The 10,517-nt window shown below is 33.9% G+C and overlaps 1 long non-coding RNA gene across 1 annotated transcript; it reads left to right on the plus strand.

The window, feature by feature from the left end:
- Nucleotides 1-1,688: 1,688 nt before the first annotated feature.
- LOC110874757 lies at nt 1,689-2,604 on the plus strand. Its single transcript, XR_002556197.2, has 4 exons — nt 1,689-2,023; nt 2,106-2,184; nt 2,346-2,372; nt 2,522-2,604. It is a non-coding gene; the product is annotated as an uncharacterized LOC110874757 (long non-coding RNA).
- The last annotated feature ends 7,913 nt before the right edge of the window (nt 2,605-10,517 follow it).

A 10,517-nucleotide genomic window follows, 5' to 3' on the forward strand; every position in this document is an offset into this window, starting at 1 on the left:
CTGGCAGGGTAGAAGAAGTGAAGAGCATTTCCATATATATATATATATATATATAGATTGCTTGAAAAATAAATAAAAACAACTGATTGAATTGATTATGAATGATCTCAGAATTGATGTTGAATGAATACTATTGCTCGATCGATTCCGATTGAATTGATGTTGAATGAGTGTTGAAACCCAAGCGGAAGTGAGCACGAGAGGTGTTGGGCGGTGGAGCGTAAATGACATAATCAATTTATGAAATCCGTTGTCTAATTAAAACCAAAAAATAAAGTAAAAAATCATTTTTCTATCTATTTTTCCACCAAACCATGGGTACGCATGCTTGTTGGGGAAAGGGGCAGCTAAATTTGCTACCGGCTTATTTTCAGTAGCAAAATTTGGTAGTTATTGCTTATTATTCTAGTAGTGTATCCGAATATAAGTTTTTGGATATTTCGGATATTTTTTTTGGATATTTCGGATTGATGTATTTGCAGATATATTGCTGATATTACCTCCACCCCATGTCAATCCACCTTGTCTTTGTTCTGAACAAAGTTGATCATATAATACACTTATTAAGGTTAGACTTGACTCTTAGGGTAATATTTTATTTGGTAATGCTTGCGTCAACCTAAACTCTTTCATCCAAAAACCTCAGAAAACTTTCGTTAACAACTTAGGGTCTCCTGCGTATTTGACCCGTTTAACTATTTTATAAAGAAAAAATTAGTCATTTCCTTCTAACTAGAATTGACCTGTTATAAGTAAATGGGAAAGGTTTTTAGATCAAGCAAGCCAGCATAAACTTAAACTGAGTGTTGAGTGCAGCGTTGATTATTCGCAACAAATATGTTCTACCTGGTACCACGTCTTACCTGTATATGACTTGACTGGTTCAAAAAAGAACATGCATGCATACATTATAACTTCAACCGTACATCTTTTTAAATTATTTATATACAATATATATACATATATGTATATATATATATATATATATATATATTATGGTCCAGTAGCAAGCTTACTGTTTGAACGACAGGTGGAGTTTGACATATCAGCAGGCCAATCGTTGATGGTATAAGCATTAGAGATATTAGGTGCAGCTCCTGTGGCTAGTGCAGCGCTCTCAACATCGTTAGGGTCAGCGTTCCACCATTCTCCTAACATAATGGTATCTTCGCGATATGGTTTAACGAAAGGGTACTTTTGGCCTTCTCGTGGGTGGATGATGAGAGCACCGTGTACCGTTGCTCTTAACCATCGAGAGTGTGCATGCCACCAAAGCGTGCCCACTTGTCCTGTCAGATTGAAAGTGTAAGTATAGTTATCTCCCGACCTAATGGGGCATTGAGTCACGAATTCAGGACCATCCACCCATTGAGTTAGCCTTTGGAAAACACGGTGCCTAGGAACATGATTAAAAGGAGATATTTACTTCTTAAAAGGAAATCAAACGTACGAACGAAAAGTAGCTAGTTCAGTTGTATATATATATATATATCTATACTACTTTATAAAGCATATAGGAAGGATAGAATGGTCATTTGCCACTTTACAAGTCTTTGAAGCCCATTGTACAAACCTGTTAAGCACAAAGTGTTGAAAACTTGTTTTCAACACCTGATACCCACGCGGATCTTACCCGGATTAACTTGACCCGTTTTTAGTTTGATGGATCCAATATAATCTTTCATTCACTCTATCTAAACCACAATTCGTTTCATCCGCCGCTCCACCTTTCTCTACAAACCCTAGATCCTCCACCGCTCCTCCACCTTTCATCCATGGAACCGGTCGTCGCCATCACCGTCTTCTCCCCTTCTCCACTCCAACAGTCGCTTCATGATCTAGGGTTTCACTGAGAAACCAGTCGTTTCATGATCTAGGGTTTTTCTGTAGATCCGATGCTATCTCAACAGATTCGACACCAGATCCGACACCCTATCGATTTCTATGGCTTCTTTCCCGGTGGCTTCAAGATCCGACACTATCTCAGTAGATCCGACACCAGATCTACTGGTTTGACTGTAGGGTAGGGTACCTTTCTTTTTACCATATCTTCTTATTTTTTTTTTTTTTTTTGTTATTTGAATCTAATCTGGGTAATGTTTCAGATCTTCCGTTTGGTTGTGGGTTCGTCAACGATGGTGGTTGTGGGTGGAAGATCTGGCCAGATCTATGGCTCTGTTCTTTGTAAGTATATTTTTTGGTATTGATTAGTGTTTTTGTTTTCTTGAAGTAGAAATTTCTACGATCTGTTTTGGTTTTCTGTTTTTTTTAATGTTTTGTGAATGGATATACGGAGAAAGTATATATTTTTGTCTTGATTAGGGGTTTTTGTTTTCTTGAAATAGAAATTTCTTGGAGGATCTTAAGCTCAGGTGCAACAGGAAATGTGAATAAGGGTTCCAAATTTTCCAGATCTTCCATATTTAATTTAAAGTTTTATGATTTGGTCATTACATTTGTTTTCTTGGAAGAAATAAGATCTCTTATACTAATTAGAGTTTTTGTTTTCATGAGATAGCAGTTTCATGGGTGATTTTAAGTTCAGAAGGGAGAAGGAACTGAGACTGAAGATGTTCTTGATGATGGAATCGTGAAAAACATACAAATCTTATTGCTTCTTCAGGTTGCGGTTGCCTATGAAAGTATCGGACCTAATGAAGAATGGTGGTCAAACCATGTTGATGAGATAATTGAGATGTGTAAGACTTATGACAAATATTGATATCCAATCGTATCCCCTGTCATGTTTGGGCCGTTTTAAGAAACAAAAGTTAGATGATAACTAACTGGTAGTTGTATTGGTTTTCTTCTGATTATTTTTTATCTTTTACAATTGTTTGTTGCAGTGAAGTTCATAGTGAAACATGGTAGAAGTGAAATGGGAGTACCAGAACTTGGATGGACAACACAAAAAGTCTTCCACTTAATGAATTTGTTGGTAAATGGATGTAAGGTTGCTACTAATTTTTTACATTTCTTAAGATTTATGGTTTATCGGCTAAACTCTTTCAGTGACCTTTTTTTATAGCGACTGTATCAATTAGTCGACGAAAATGTAACTGCAGGTGGAGATATGCAGTCGGTGTTATGAGCACCCGAACCCGTTGGTGATTCAAGGTGCAGGAGCATGCAATGATACTACAACGGTTGGTGTTCTTGCTGACATCATTGATCTTCAGGATCAGTTTCCATTTACAAACACAGGGAAATGCTTTGATTTTTAGTCAATCAACAGTCTCTTTGGATTTTTTCTATGTGGTAATTTTTTTAATAAGTTCTAATATGTACTATATGCAGCCCCTTTTCCCTGGTGAAAGTGGTGTAGATCAACTGGCGGAGATAATTAAGGTGTATAATCTCAACACTTTTGTCTTTTCAGAGTTTCTAATCTAAATGTGATTCTAACGCTAATAACTTTTTTATCTTTTAGATTTTGGGAACACCAACACGTGAGGAAATTAAATGCATGATTCCACATTATACACACTTTAAGTTCCCACAGATCAAGGCTCATCCATGGCACAAGGTTTGTTCATATGGGATATATAAAATAAATTATTTAAGTTTTCTTTTAGAGTAAAATGTCATTTTCGTCCATGGGGTTAGGCCAGTTTTGCGACTTTCGTCCAAAGGTTTGTCTATCCACATCTGGATTCAAAAGGTTTGAATTGTTTTTTAAGTTAACAAAAATTCCCCTGGCTTAACGGAGAAAAATGGATTTAGTTAACGAGCCGAATGAAAATGGAAAATTTTCAAACCTTTTGGATCCAAATGCGGAAAAACAAACCTTTGGACGAAAGTCGCAAAACTGGCCAAACGTTAAGGATGAATATGGCATTTTATTCTTTCTTCTATCTTGAGATGTAAAAGTTCAAAAATAAGTTGGCATTGTTTAAGCATAACTTCTTAAAGAAATAAAAATAACCTGTAAATTTAGAACTTTAAAATACTAATATGTAAAAAAATATTTAATCTTTGGGTTAAGCGGCTCATGTTCGTGTCAACCCATGTATACACTGGCGTATTCAAGTTCATGTGTGACACAATATTCAGTTATATATAGTGTCCGGGTTCGACCCACAATTCAGGCCGCAGACCTAATTGGAACTGATTGAATTTGTAATTGTGCAGGTCTCAAACTGGTTTATAAACGCAAGAGTTCGTTTATGGAAGCCAATGGTGGAAGAAATGTACAAAAAGGAAGCTGGAGATGCAGAAATAGAATCAAATTCTTCATCAGAAATCGCACCCAAAACCACGAAAGGCGATCGAAAGACTTCTGTTGACCAAGAAGATCTGAACCAAAGCACTACAGCCTCTGGATTCGACTCGAAAGACTTCTGTTGATTTATGTTTTAAATGAATCACCTGTTAGCTGATTTGGTCGCTCTCGCACCTGATCCGTCGCGTTTATTGTTGTTTCGAATAAGGTAGGTTCATGTTGTAGTCCGTTCGTTTTAAATTCTTCATTGTTATATTGAAGTGTGGAATTATAAATTCTGGTATTTATTGAAGATTTTTTTTTTTTTGATTTCAGGCGGCCGTAAAGAAGATGACTGGACCTATCCCAGCTGTGGGAATGTCAATTTTTCATTTAGGACAACTTGCAATATGCGTAACTGTACGCAACCCAAACCAGCTGATCAGTAAGTTGCACACCATTTATTATACACATTTTAGAAAGTTGTACACTAGGTATAATTGAAACCGTATACATACTTGGGTGGTCTCTAAAGTAGTGTCAATATGTGAGTGACCTTAATGAGAAAAAGGTGAATGCATGGGTGTCTTGATATATTAACCATTTTCTAAAATCGTTTACTTATATGTTACCTTGGTATGTGAATTTGAATGTTGTTGAGAGTTTTGACTTGCTTGATGTCGTTGCTGCCAACGGTCAGGTTTGAATGAGGATGGCCTGAATCTACGCAAGGGTTGTGTTCAGCAGTTGCTGCTTGCCTTGCAGGTAATTTTATTTACTGCCTTTTGGTTTTTAGAAATTTTTAATCGTTGGGTTACGGTTATAAACTGTGTGGTCACACGTGGGTAAATTCAAGTTAATTCCAATTAATGATATCAATTATATCTCATGTTAAATACGTATCAGCAATCTTTTTAATTTGTAAGGGGGGATAAGTGACAACTAATATATTTAATGTATTATAGCGAATATTTTCCGACATATTACTTATTATTTCCAAAAAAATGAAAATATACAGGTTTATTAATGCCAGTTCAGTTATTTTGGTTATTTACACACACATAACCATAACTGAATCATAAAAGTGGGTTCATAATAATCAAATTATCGTTAACAATATTGTTTTTATTACTAAAACACTAACTTACAAATAGAGAAGTTTTTTTTATGAAACAGTCAAGTATTACCCCTATCAAATATCAAATGGTTTAGTTAGAATTCAACTTCAAGTTATAATCCAACGACCTCTTTCATATTCTTAATAAGTCTTTAGATAGAAAATATCTTTTAAGATATCTCAACCTTTTCAAAAACCAACTCATGTCAGTATCTTTTGTTTGACTTTTGTCCTTTTTGTTTTTTTTACTACTTACATTACTTGCTTTTATGCTTTTACATCTACAGCTGTAAAGCAAGCTAAACAGTAAACACTGTTGTCTGAATGGGAGCATACTTGCTTCAGTCTCTATAATAAGTCTTTCATATTCTTAACAAGTCTTATCTCAACCTTTTCAGAAACCAACTCATGTCAGAATCTTTTGTTTGACTTTTGTCCTTTTTGTTTTTTTACTACTTACGTTACTTACTTTTACATTTACAACTGTAAAGCAAGCTAAACACTGTTGTCTGAAAGGGAGTATGCTTGCTTCAGGCTCTATAAATACGACATCAAGCTCCACACTCTACAAACACTCAACTACACTCAACTGAGACGAATTAAACTTTCAAATTGTAAGTATTATCTCAGTTGAACTAAATCCTACTTTTAAATCTTACATCAATTAAACCTTCAAAACATCAACCTAACAACTTCTATTTTACTTCGATTTCAGAATATCAATACTCTTTGCATCTAGATCTTGCGTTGTTTCTCGGCTCTTTACATCAGGGTTTTACATTTTTTGTCGGCTTTTTACATCTGCCTCTTGCATTGTTGTAAGTTCTTTCACATTTCTTGGTTATTTTTGTAACTTTTAACTGTTGTTTTTGCATCTGTATTGTTCAACTGTGGCTTTTTATATCTGTTAGTTTTGTAACATGTATTGTTTTAGTTTGCATGTATTGTAAAATTAATGTATTGTAAAATGTATTGTTTTAGTTTGCATGTATTAATGTTCAGTAGACTAGATTTCTATGTTGAAGGATAAATAATATTGCATATTTACCCAACTCATAAATAATATTGCATATATCCCCACATTTAATGAAAAAATTGCAAATTTACCCATTATGATTTATTTCCTTAAAAATGTATTATAGATTGACTTTTTAACCCTTATTTCTATTAATACCTTAAAAAGTTTTCTATATTTTAATATTTATCCATTTTTATCTTTTTTTTAACTAAATTATATTTTCTTACCGTTGTATGTATGCCGAGTGTTTTTACCGTTGTGCTAAGTTAGTTAATTCTGAACGATTTGGTTGTACCAAAGTACTTATTTATTGTTCTAACACTGCATTTTATATTATGTTGACCAATTTAACATTCAGTTTGGTTTATCATATTAACATGGCACTAAAACTCTAAATGGACCATTTAAAATTAATTTAGCTAAAGGGGGAATGATCCAAATGAGTTGCAAGTCAGTCCGCAAAAATTCTTTTTGTCGTCTTGTCAGTATATGAGATGCGCAAATACTTTAGTTTTTTCAAAAATTCTTTTCGTCTCGCCTAACCTTCAAAATATCTAAAATGGGTAAGAATTATTGCTTTTAATATAGATATATAATATCTAATTTGTTGTATGACGTTTTACACGGAATATATTGTTATACCTTTGTGTCGTCAAAGGAAAGAGATTAATACGAAACGACTGAACTTTAAAGATTTTCTGAAAAGATGTAGCAAAAATAATTTTCTTATATGAATAAAAAAATTAACATTTAAATTTAAAAAGTTATATCCTTGAAGTAAATTTATTATGAGAAATCAAGTTCTATTTGTTATGAGAAATCATCAATTACTATATAATAAACTGAACATTAAGGAAACCAATATTTGAGAAATCGATTACCATATATTGAGAAAATCAAATAAAGATAGGGAAGTTATTACTATCAAATAAAGGCAAACAAATTGAGGAATCAATTATCACTTCATAATGGAACGGTAAAATATTATCAAAATAAAGGCAAACAAATTGAGAAATCAATTACTGTATAATGGAACGATAAAAATTATTGAAATTTAACAAGGTAGGTTTTTTATTGAACCTGAAACATTGCTCTAGATGTACATCCAGCTTTTTATTAATCCTAAGGTAGGTCCAGTCAGTACTAAGAGCTCTGTCATATTCATAACTTTTCCCACGCTTCTTCCGATTCATGCTCATTACCATCACTTTGGTTCACTTTGATATTAAGCGAAGAAATGCTTGCAGAGAAAGAGGCAACGTCTTTTTTCTTCAACAACACCTGGAACAAAAAAACGAATCTATAACAGGTTATTAACAATATTTAAATTAGCTATACCACAAAAATCAAACCTTTAAATTGCCAAACCTGTCTGGTCCGACAGACCAAACTAGAAGATGTTAAAAATGGCACACGTTTTATCCAATAATCATGCAATTTAATATATGGACTTACCGCTTATACGGGCCTATCCTCAGGCACAAAAGGTCGTGTTCAGCAGTTGCTGCCATTTCTTTTGATAAAAAAAAATATAAACCAACAAACATTTGAGTTAACTTTGATGTTAAAAATGTTACAATAAAAATTGTATTTTTCAGTTTACACAATCCTTATGTTTCAGTTTACTTTGATGTTAATTTTTAACATGGTAAGAAAATTGATCTTTATATCCAATAAAAATTGTATGTTCCAGTTTACACAATCCTTTTTTTTATATTCAACCAAACTATTTTTATTTGCTTTAAAATTGATCTTTATATCCAATCAAAATTGTATTTTTCAGTTTACAAATCACTCCAAACACAAATCAATTGAGAGGTATGGGTGGTGGTTATCCAATTCCCGTTGAACCACAAGGATCAACAAACCATGGACGATCATCCCGTCGTCATTTAAACCTTCCTGATTCAAACCCTCTAACTTCAAACCCTGAAGTTAGAAACCCTTTTCGTCTGGTGTCAAACCCACCTCCGGTGGCAAACCCTCCTCCGGTGGCAAACCCTCCTTCGGTGACAAACCCTGAACATGATGATCCATTTGGTTGGATGGATGAAGAGTTGAATTGGGCGTATGACTATACATTCGCTCAACTACAATTTGGTGGACTACAAATTGAGGAGGGGCATCATCGTCCGGTGGCAAACACTCCTATACTGCTTATGCATCCTCCACCTTCAAACCCCCCTTATGTGGAAAACCACAGTCAAACACAAGAACTACCGAGCTGGGCTGAAGGGTACGAAACTGACCCTGGGGCGGTTTACGAACCACCATTGGATGAAGAAATGGTTTGGGAACCTTAGAACAACTTTTATGATGACTGTAGTTTTTTTTTTCTCGAATTAGTTTGAATCTTAATTATGTAAATTTTAATTATGTATTAGTTTAATTTTAAATTTGTTGTTTAATTTTAATCATGTTTTAGTTTAAGTTTAAGTTTCTGGAGTTTTTATTTTTTTAGTTAACTAACATTGAACACTTAATAGGATATGTCTGATCATTTTTCCGTTGAAGAATTTTCATCATTGAGAAATGATAGAGCATGGTATAATATAATCTTTGTTAAGGTGGAGTTTATTTGGCATGACGTCGATGAAAAGAGATTAGTGGTTATTTTTCTTGATCAACACGTAAGAACATTATTTTAATTTACTTTGTGTTGTACGAGTAAGCGTTTTTCCACCACTAAATTTCTTTTCTTTTTAGAGACAAAAAATTGTTGCGTTCGTCCCACAACATTTGATACACATATATAATGACGTGGCATTGATGGGTGGTTTTTTGTCTACCAGGAAGTGTTGCATGATTAATTAATCGCATCCGTATAAAAAAGAAGGTAAGTTAGTAGATTTTGTGCCTTATTTGCTTCCAGAAATTACCTTTTAATTACTATTTTAAACCACCTGTAGGCGTCTAACATTTTTTTATGTGTCGAAATCTGGTACAGTAGAGGAGAAGATACAAGAAAGTCATAAGCGAACGGATGTATTGGTAAAACAGGAAGAGATACAAGAGACTCCCCGCATGGTGTTTTTATTGTTTTGTCCAGCAGCTACTTGACTGTTTTGAACTCTTCTTGTTTTTAATTACATCTACTTCCTTGTTTTGTACTATTCTTGTAGAAGATCACCAAATAATCGATAAACTAACAGAAAAACCAGTGCCATTATATCACGAATAAGAAAACTAACTTAAGTACTATACAATATTTCATGAGACGACGGATAAACTAACGGTAAACAATTATACTATTGTAAATTGCCACTCCCGCCGCATCGCGCGGGTAAGTGACTAGTATATATATATATATATATATATATATATATACCAGTGAATGGTAAGGCTGTACGGAGATTTGTTAAAGACATGTACAACAATGGTGTCACCCTCCTTAACTCTTAACGTCGGCCCCGAGAGGCTTCCATTAACAGCCATGATCACTTGATTTTGACATAATCGATTCACTGTTAGATTCTTCACCTGCATACCAGCGTTAACTTTAGTTAAACTAAAACAATGACCGAGATTGTAAATAAAAGACAGACAGACATAAATGGTAATTACATGAAACGAAGTCTCCACTGTAATGAGAAAAATGCTAGCACCAATCCAACTACGAACAATGTCATACGTGCAAGAATGTGTATGAGATGGAGAAAAAGAGAAACTTAATTGGTAAAGTTCTGGCAAGGTGGAAGAAGTGAAGAACGTTTCCATATATAGGGTCAGGATTTAGAGGAAACGGTGAAAAGTGTGAGAACGGTGAGAATGATTATGGATCGTCCGATCAAAACAATCCATGGACTAGATTGTGCGGTGGCGTTTTCGTAAATAACATCAATATTATTAGGTGGGACGCGCTTCATTAAGGGTAAAAGAGTATTTTTACCCCTCATATTCAAAACTCCATCAAATGATAAAACACTATACAAAAAAAATAAAACGCCATTAAAAACAAAACGCCAAAAATTAAAAAATAAAACGCGATAAATATTACAGGAAGATGAAACAACACAAACAACTGAATTTCAGTTATTAACATTTATTAGAAGAAATTCCCTCCTAAATTACGCGCCAAAAACATCATTACATAAACAAACGTAAAACATAGCTTCCATAATCACTTCAATCTATCCATTTTCTACAAAAAAAAAAATCGTTAACCAAAAACGCCAACTTAA

The sequence above is a fragment of the Helianthus annuus genome, chromosome 9 (assembly GCF_002127325.2).
Source record: "Helianthus annuus cultivar XRQ/B chromosome 9, HanXRQr2.0-SUNRISE, whole genome shotgun sequence".
Lineage (NCBI taxonomy): Eukaryota > Viridiplantae > Streptophyta > Magnoliopsida > Asterales > Asteraceae > Helianthus > Helianthus annuus.